This window comes from Haemaphysalis longicornis, unplaced genomic scaffold (genome assembly GCF_048455015.1).
Source record: "Haemaphysalis longicornis isolate Haplotype H1 unplaced genomic scaffold, Haemaphysalis longicornis Haplotype H1 scaffold_12, whole genome shotgun sequence".
Classification (NCBI taxonomy): domain Eukaryota; kingdom Metazoa; phylum Arthropoda; class Arachnida; order Ixodida; family Ixodidae; genus Haemaphysalis; species Haemaphysalis longicornis.
Window position 1 is genome coordinate 29,587,801 of NW_027526225.1, and position 9,493 is coordinate 29,597,293.

The 9,493-nt window shown below is 50.6% G+C and overlaps 1 pseudogene; it reads right to left on the reverse strand.

Moving 5' to 3' along the window:
* Positions 1 to 2,293: 2,293 nt before the first annotated feature.
* LOC144161907 (programmed cell death protein 6 pseudogene) lies at positions 2,294 to 2,836 on the reverse strand (annotated as a pseudogene).
* Between the last annotated feature and the right edge of the window lie 6,657 nt (positions 2,837 to 9,493).

Genomic DNA, 9,493 nt, shown 5'->3' on the forward strand with positions numbered 1-9,493 from the left:
GTTGGATTGCTGCAGGCCCCATCGGGAACAGAAGGTCCTCCATGCCGGTGCTGGGAAGGCCTCGACGCTGGAGCTCTCGGTAGAGCTCTGCTCTAAGCCCCCCGTGGTGGGGGCAGAAGCAGAGTTGGTGCTCGAGCGTCTCCAGTTCGGAACAGTCCGCACATGTAGGGGAGTCTTCGTGCCCGTGTCGGTGCAGACGCTCCGCCACATTGCAGCAGTTGAGCCACATTTGAGGCAGCGGGCGTCCCTGCTGATGCGTGTGGGCGACTGTCTGGGCGGCAGGCCGCTCACGACCCGAGGGTCGGGGTGCATCGTTTGCACCATGCGGGCTAGGGCAGTGCGGGGCCTCGTCGAACGCGGTGACGTCTTGGGAGACTGGGGTGCCCTCCTGGTGGGCCTCCCTGGCGCGGGCGTCGGCTTCTTCGTTGCCCTGGATGCCACTGTGACCCGGCAGCTAGTGGAGCCGCAGGTCGCAGCCTCGGGAGGCCACAGTGCAGAGCTTGGTTGCAAGGGAGCGCTCCGGGTAGCCGCTGCTGTTGGTGGGTTGATCGGCCGCGTACAGCCGCAGCAGGGCAGTCCTGGAGTTCGTGAGGATGACCACCCCGGGGTGGTTATGAGGCCCCCTCTCGAGGAAGAGGTCGGCGGCCAGGTGCAGCGCTAACAGCTCCTCCCGTGTGGAAAAAGTGGGGAAGGGCAGGCGGCAGCTCCGGCTGGCTCCCAACTCAGGCATCACGCACGCAGCCGCCCCCTCGCGCGTCCTGCAGCAGGGCGGCCGCCTCGTTGCGGATGGCCTGGGGTGGTGTGGTCCGCTTGTTGCGGACCCCGCGGGGGGTCGTGGTGATCTGCCGGGCCTCCCCGCTGTCTGGTGGTGGCGGTTCCCGACGGAGTCGGTTCGGAACCTCGATGCCCTCCTCGAAGATAGTGAGCAGCGCTCCAATTTGCGAGTTTTGCCGGCTACGGAACCTCTGCAGTTGCGGAGCCCCGTCGCGTATGGTCAGCGCTGGATGTGCCGCAGCCCTGTCTGCAAGGCCCGCATCTCGATGGGCCAGGTGCCCACCTCGGTGTAAGTTCCCGCCACCGGCGACGTGGAGGGGAGGCCCAGGTAGAGGCGGATGGCGCGGCGTTGGTCGATCTCCAGCTCCTGCCAGCGTCGAGGTCCCAGGTAGGCGAGTGGAAGCGCGTACAGCACAGCTGCGGAGGCCATGCCGTGGAACACGCGCTGCGCCACTTGGTGTGAGCAGCCATTGCCTCGTGACAGAAGCTGCCGCACCCCTTGGAGCACCCGTGCCCTGCGTGCCCTGAGGGCCTTGACAGCTGGCAGCCATGTGAGCCGGCAGTCAATGAGCAGCCCCGGGTACTTCACGGTCAGACGCCCGGTCAGACGCCCGGTCAGACGTCAGACGAGTGTGATGGGTGGTTTTGCCCGTCGAGCCCTGCATCCTCCCGGGTGCAGCATAAGGGCCTGCGTTTTGGCCTCCGAGAGCTGCAGACCACGGCTCTCGAGGAAGACTGCTGCGCATGCGCGAGGAGCCGTGACCAGACTGGACTGGACCAGACTGGACTGGATTGGATTGTAAATCGTTTTAGCAGCCGGAAGCATGCTAACCAGCTAATTCTAGACAACCAAGAAACCTGAGAATAACCTCCTGAACCTTAGCTCACGCTACGTATATCATGGCCTAGCCGCGCTATGCCACTGCTAATTTTTCTTTATTGCGTTGGCCTTGCTTTTTGGGGGCCTTGTTTTCTACTGGAAGCTGGCGTACGATGAGGGTAGAGTGCGTTCCCATTGTGCAAGCCTTTTTGCAGCGGTTTGTTGTGTATGTTGGTTAGTGTACACACCGAAATCAACAATATTTCCGCGTTCATGCAAATTATGTGGGGGAGGGTTCTTCACTATTTCACTGTGTAAATGTAAATATCCCTGAGCCACAAAACTTTTGAATGGTCACTTAGGGAAATCTGCTGCTATCGGCGCTATTCCTTTTGCGTTCATGTTGCGAACCCAATACCGTTCGCCGATTCTGTGTCTGCTCTTTACTTTTCGTCTCAGTGCTCCGTTAGAAAGTCAGAAGGCCGCCTACTCCCTCATAGATGCGACGACGATGAACGGCTGGTAGAGTTGGAGAGGAATGGGACATTCCTTTACACATGCAGTAAGCACTACAACCCGTCCGACTACAAGTTTAATGCAGTAACATTACAATATTTCATACTAAAGCCACCGCGGTAATAAGAAAAAAGAACACTCTGGCTGGGCATAAGCTTTTTGTGATTTTCCAAACAGCGACTGTCACATCAGCAAGCTCATCATTCCCTTAAGGAACTCTTCGTAGCTAATCGTTATCCACCCATCCTGATCTGCGTCGTAACGGCGGAAAGCATTGGTCAGAGTCTGTAGAATAACGCAGCACTTGATGAAGTCGTCGAAATTCAGCGATCCTTTACGGTCCCTGTCGAATTTTTCGACCATGAAGTCCACCGTCGGTCCACTCAGCCGGTATCCGAACTGAGTGAGGGCACCACGAAACTCTTGCCGGTCAATGGAGCCGGAGCCGTCCTTGTCAAAAGCATTGAAGTGGTTCAACCAGCTGGTGATGTAGGTCCACGCGGACACGAACTCGTCAAAATTGAACGTGCCTGTGCCCGTGCGGTCGAGCATGTGAAACATCATGCGCACGGTGTCCGCGTTGAACGCCCTTGAAGTTCCGTTCGACAGAGCGGTCTGCAGTTCCACGGCATCTATGGCCCCATTGCGGTCCTTGTCGACGCTCTGGAAGAGCCCCTGTAGGTAGCTGAGGTTGGGTCCTTGTGTCTGTTGGGCCTGAGAGAACATACCGTTGCTCCTGGTGGACGCAGTAGCGAGCAGCAGGATAGCGATGCAGCTATTTATTGGGCGTGGCGCGTACCTGGAGAGGCGAGGTTGCAAGGCACTTGAACGGCGGTTCTCAGAGAATTCTGGGCACACGAGCGCTGGATGATGGTGTCTTAACGTCGTCGTCTTTGTCTAAGTGGCTGCCTAACGCGCATGGCACGTACCCTCAACAGGGAGATTGCACGATGAGGACATTCTCTGTGGGACATGCCCAATACGTAGATTGTCCTGTTGTCTACGCGACTATTATTTGCCTGTGAGGTCACCAGGGGCAGTCAGAGTACACGCGGTATCGACAGTGCGCAGGGGTCACAATCGGGTTTTTGAGGCTGCGCAGTTACAGAGGATAATCCCAAAATCAGTAGGAGTCGCGAAAAAAAATTTAAGCACGGAAAGGCTGGTCACCTCCGCAGGGCTTCCGATTGTCTGCTGTCTGTGTTGTTGGTGATGACGGTCATGCTGAAGGTCATACAGTGACGACACAGAATTTTCTGTCTGTAAGAATGCCTGGAGTACTTTTATGCGGATAAACATAGTACAGATTTGCATCGAATTAGCGCTACGAGAAAGCAGTACCTGGGAGAAAATCTTTGCCCCCCAGCTTGGTTAATATTGGGATAAAAAGTGTATTCTGAGTATGCAGCGTTTTTCAGAATCTCCTCAACAGAACCCGCCTCTCTGTGCTCATGAATTTTCAGTGACGCACAGAACCACCGCATAATCGCTTGTAATGTTTTTCGGCCAACCTAATGACGCAAACTTTTAACTTAGAGCAGCTGAAGAACGAGGGGCGTGTACCAGCTGTTCATTTCTGTTATATGCACACCACCACCTAGAACTCCAACCAACGTCGTTCCGATGTTCCAGGTTTAGCGCAAAATTTACCCGCGTCCCCTTAAAAGCTCTTTCAGCTACACTACAAACTATCAACTTTCACTATGTTCTAAGCCATTTTGATACAAATATATGGCCCCATCCAAAACTTAAATCTGTCTATACTTTCCTGTCTTCTTCCGGGAACCTACTGACGGTAGACGCATAACCTTGTTTGACTTGCCATCTTCGCTCTTGAGGCCGGGCTCTGGGCCGGGGGCCCAAACGCCAATTTTTTATGACAGCACAAGTGTGTCTGCGCAAATTCACCTACGGCTACGCCTCCGAAAAGTCACTTCACTGGAAAAAAATTTCAGGATTCCCGTCGCGTTCGTTCTGCGTAACGATTGTGCCACACGAACGCACCGCAGGATTCACGTTGACCCGAACAAGCTGCTTCCTGCCACCCGTACGAACGGTAATATTCTCCAAGTCCTTACACGCTGAAAGGAGGCATCGTGGGAGGGGCATTGCAATAAATGAGTTTTTTCAACACTAAGTTTTTTTCGGCGCTTTTTTCAACGCCTACTCACTAAGGTATATGCTAGCGCGTGTTGTTACGGCATCCTTGGAACAGCTCAAAAAGACGCGGACAGCCAAAACCTGGAAAGAGCGCAGACTAACAACAGGTGAGAGAGAGAGAGAGAGAGAGAGAGAGAGAGAGAGACAGAGAGAGAGATTTTTATTAAAGGAAAGCAGAGAGGTCTGCCGGCATGTTAACGCCTACATGCTACTCTGCGGGCGGAGGAGGGAATAAAGTTGCAATAGGAAGTAAGGAGGAAGAGAGCGAAGAAGGAGGGAAATAAAAGAGGTAAAAAAAGAAGAGGCAGCGCGTGTGTTGGGGATTGTCAGTGCGACACGTGAAACGTCTGTAGACGGTTGCACAGTGCAGGAATTTTGTTCGCCCCGAGATTCTCCCCGAGATCGAACACAGTCGGCCCCTGGCGGCGGTGGGACGAACCGCTCCTAGTGTGGATCAGAGCTCTTCGATGTAGGCAGTTGCGAAACTCCACCTCAAAAAACGGCCCTCACCTGAACCCTCCCTTCTTTGGATCGTGCGTACGGTGGCGTCACTGCGGCCGCCGCACGCACTATCCAAAAAACAAGCTAATTATTCAAACTGAAAATTTGAGGTAAATTTTGTTTTAAAATGCATAATTCTTTATTTTTGTACTTTCATAAGTTATTTATTGCTATCTTCTCTCCCGTTTTTAGGTTGCGATTGTTTCTGCGTCCCAGCAACTGCCTCGACCATGGAGGCCTCGACCAATATGCGCTTGTGCGGGCCCTCCGGCACAACATAGGTCCGGCCTGAAGTACTAAATTTGCAGTTATCGTTTGGCCTACAGCACATTGTGTGCCAAAATTAATCTAGTAGCCAACCAAGCGGCTCTAAATAATCATTTTCAGCTTCCATAAAGCCGTAGAGGCGACTTTAATTTATCTTTTTGCCACCAGAAGACCGAAAAGGACGCGCAGCAGACGACAGTGCGCAAAAGACGGTTGACCACATGGTTGCATTTCTTTTTGCTACTCTCGCTACGTATGTAAAAAAACACTTGCGTAGTTGAACACATTGGGTTCCTTTGGCATAGCAAATTTACGTAAGCACTCAAATACCATTGTTCGCCCAGGTCGTCGAGCGGCGAATCAAGTTTTATAGTTTATTTTGTCACCAACAGATGGAGCCACTGTAAAACAAGATCCAAAACAGTGAACCAATCGTAGGGCCACTTATTGATGCATTGGGGCCTATGGGGAGTTTCGCAAATCCTACATCAAGTAACTCTGGTGTGGATGGTGCTCTCGCCTCGCCTGCTCGTTCACGTTGCGCGCGGCGCAAGACGCGTGCTGCACACGATAAAACAACCAATATGTGCACTTGTTTTGCAGTAAGCAATGACATAATTACGTCTACTTCCGCATTCCCTCTAGAGACGAAATAATCAGCGGCCGTTGCAGGTCAATGCGCTGGTTCAATACCACGAAACATCTTCACCGTGGTCACCGCACTATTCTTATTGATGAGTGCAGTCGTTTGCTGTTTCGGGAACGTCAAAATGTGCTTTTTGAAGTTGGCGTGGTGGTTAGTTCAAGGATAAAAGTTTACTACACGAAGCGCCTAAGAAGCGACAAGACCCGTGCACACGTGTGTCCACACCCTTGTAAAATTTCGCTGTGTTCTTATAGAAAGAAGAAATAAAACAAAAACAAAAAAAGCTATCACCCATACGTTACAGGGGACGTATTGTACACCCGCAAGCGCATGTGTGATCGATTTCTTCCCGTACCTTTTCGAAAATAACTACCATTTTTGGACAGACGTTGCTTATACTGTGTCGGCAGTGCAAAGTGGCATTTTACATAACATTTAAAATACCTTTTTGTAGACGCGCAAGCGCATTTCGGGGGGATTTCTCGGTAAAATTAGCAGTTGTGAGTTTGCGCCTGTCCTGTGGCATTTCGTGTGTCATTTTTATATATCCCATTTTCAAATCCCGACATGAATCACCTTGTCCAAAAACATGTTTCACTCAGCATAACTAAATGCCAAAAATGGTCACGTCTTAACCTCTTAATGTGGACCTAAGTTTTAAGAGGGAGGAAAAATCGCGAAAAATGCACGTTGTTGCCTTCATGTGTGGAGGGTGTGGGCCACGACTCGCTGGATTTTTTTCCCACAATGCTCGCATTCAATACAATTTTAAAAAAGGCGAGCCACAATTCGAGGACGATCTCAGGCCAAAATAGTGGTTAATCAGTTTTGAAAATACTACTTGTTCACCGCTACGGAACACGACGCCTAGCGCACTTTCGATTGCAAGTTTTGCTTATAACCAACGTTTGGCTTTTCGCGTTACACGCGTTCTCTTCTCGCTGCGCTTGGAACGTTGGCTGAACCCCCCCCCCCCCCCCCCCAAAAAAAAAATTTCCTGAAGAATTCAATGCCAAGACAAAAACGAGGTTCAGTTTCAACACAAAATAGTTACCAGGAACTCGCTGCGCTGTTTCGTAACGAGAAATAAAAAGAAACGTTTTACTACATCTGCAACAGGGCAACTTCATTTGACATTTTTATGGTTCGTCAGCGACATTACGCAAGAATGCAAACACATCTCGCTGTTCTAGGCACCTGTTAGATTTTAAAAGGAACGTAAATGGTCAACAGTGCAGCCGTAAGAGAAAATCTGTGCTCACTGAGAAGTCCCAGAAACTTGGTTTATACCCTGTAAACCTGCTTGTCACTTTGCAAGTCTAGCTAAACATGAGATGTTGATTGTACTGCGCGTGTTAGCAATTTAATTCGCAAGGTCACTTGCGACGAAGGCAATAAATAAGTGATCCGACACCGTTATTCATCAAACCTGCCTATGCATAGTCACTAAAATTTCATTTACCTAAAGCTTCACGCAAAAGACTTGTTAGAACGGTTGCATTTATATATCTGCGCTGGTTAAAATTCAGTAATTTTATGTTGCCTTTTGAACACACAAAAAATACCGCAAGCTGTTAGAAAAAATGTCGGGGCAGTTAAGATGGTGTTACCATTTCAGGGCAGCCTACAAATGCAATAATGCGTCATGCTACCAGCGAAGGCGATTGAAACTTGTAAACTGAATTCCAGAGAGAGGCTTCCTGATCTGTTTCTATTGATGATTTTAATAAAGGCTCAAAGCCATAGTCTGCAAAGATCGAGCTTGCTACGAGCCACGGCGTACAAGTTCATTGTCATTATTGCGGCCGTTCTGAAATTCCCGATTGGTCGCCGCTTTTTGGCGTACTATTAAAATCGTATTGCCGCTTCCAAGCTTCAAATTTAACGTTGAGAAACCGAACTACAGCATACAACTCTTGTGTGCGTCTTTCGTGCGCACATACGACGCGAAAAAGGCACGAAGCGCGCCCACAGTGTGCATTCTCCCGGGCCGCTCAGAGGAGCATCTACACTAGCAGCGCGACGCTCCCGCCACCCACATGTCGATCTCGCGGCGAATATTAGCTCAGCGACGCCGATGTCCTTCAGGTATTCAAATAATGTGGTTAGCACTTTACGCTGAGTCGAGGGAGATAGCCATGGTCCCAGAAGTGCTTTTAAGGTTAGGGAACTGTGGTTGAGGCACTCGATCTTCTGTGCGAGGTTGTTTCTTTCCTGACCGTACGTAGGGCACTCCAGTGAAATATGCTCGACGGTTTCTGGTGAACCGCAGTTATCACAGTACGGGTTCGAGGTTAGGCGAAGGCGATACCGGTAGGTATTTGTGAGCGCTACTTTCAGACGCAATCGACGGAGCAAAGTCTCTAGCCGACGTGGAAGTCACTCCGGTAACCTCAGTGCCAAAGTTGGATCGACATGATGCAGGAATAGGTGCTGGTTGTCCGGGAAAGACCCGAAGGTGCTTCTTTTCCTGAAAACAAGCTCCTTTGCTAGTCTCGAGGCATCGCGCTTCGTGAAGAAAATGTTCCTCGCGTTCCACAGTCGTAATCCTCTTTTGGCAGCCTCATCTGCTTTTTCATTGCCTATGATGACGCAGTGGGCACCTAGGGATCCACTGCAGTATCACGCGGTGCCCGGCGACGCAGACTAGATGATTTAGTAGGAGTCATCACGGGATATGTGTTCGTGAATGCTGAAGCCGCTGGTACATCGAAGAGTTTGTAGCGCTGTCTTCGAATTTGTGAAGATTATCCATTGTTCTGGCTGCTGGCGGAGAATGTAGCGAAGTGCTTGTTTGATGGCATGAAGCTCAGCAGATGTAGATGACGTTGGGCGCTCAAGGCGGTATGAGTGGGCTTGGCCGGTTCACGAAATCAAGAGCCCGGAAGAACTGCAGTCAGGCGTAGATGAGCCATCAGTAAAAATGTGGGTCATATGAGAGTATTGGCAACTTATATTGGTAAGTGTTAATTGAAGGAGGCATATCTGAGGCCTAACTTTTTTTGAGGTGAGTCCAGGTATGTTTAATTTTATGCATAGGGGGGATAGAGACGTAAATCAGATGGCATGAGTTGTCGTCGTTGGGTAGGTACAGAGACGGTTATAGTATTTATCGTTTCTGCGAAGCTCGAAATTTTGTTGCATTTTACTATACCTGCCAAGAATTTGGACTTTGCGTGCAGCGTATGCCTCAAGTATATTCGAAATGTTTCCTGCATTCTAAGAATATCTAAAGGCAAGCAACCAGCCTCTGCGACAGTGCCAACACACGATGAGCCCTTAGGAAGGCCGAGACAGGTACGCAGACAGTTATTCCTAGCCGCATTGAGCTGCTTTTTACATGTGGGCGATAGCCGTTGCAGAACAGGTAGGCTGTAGCGCAGCAAGCCGTCTACATATGCTTTGCAGATCAGCACCATGGATCTACAGTCGCTGCCCCATCGACTTCCGGCAAGGTACCCAAGAACTTGTGCCACCGCAGAGATTCGAGTACGTATAATCGCTTGACTTCCGGCGCCCAGGATAGGTTACGATCCACGATGATCCCAAGCTATTTTTGGGTTCGTACGTATCGCAGACAACAACCGCCAAGGAGTATAGAGGGTATTGGCTCATCCGCTTGCGGGTGAACGCCATGGCAACGCTTTTCTCGGAAGAAAGGCGGAGACCCTTGGACGCAAGGTGCGAGGACACATTGTTCAAAACTTTCTGTAGTCGCTGTTGCGTTGTACGACGTGACTTTGCCGCACACCAAATGCAGATGTCATCCGCATAAAGTGTGACATTGACGCCGGGAGGGAGGACACGCT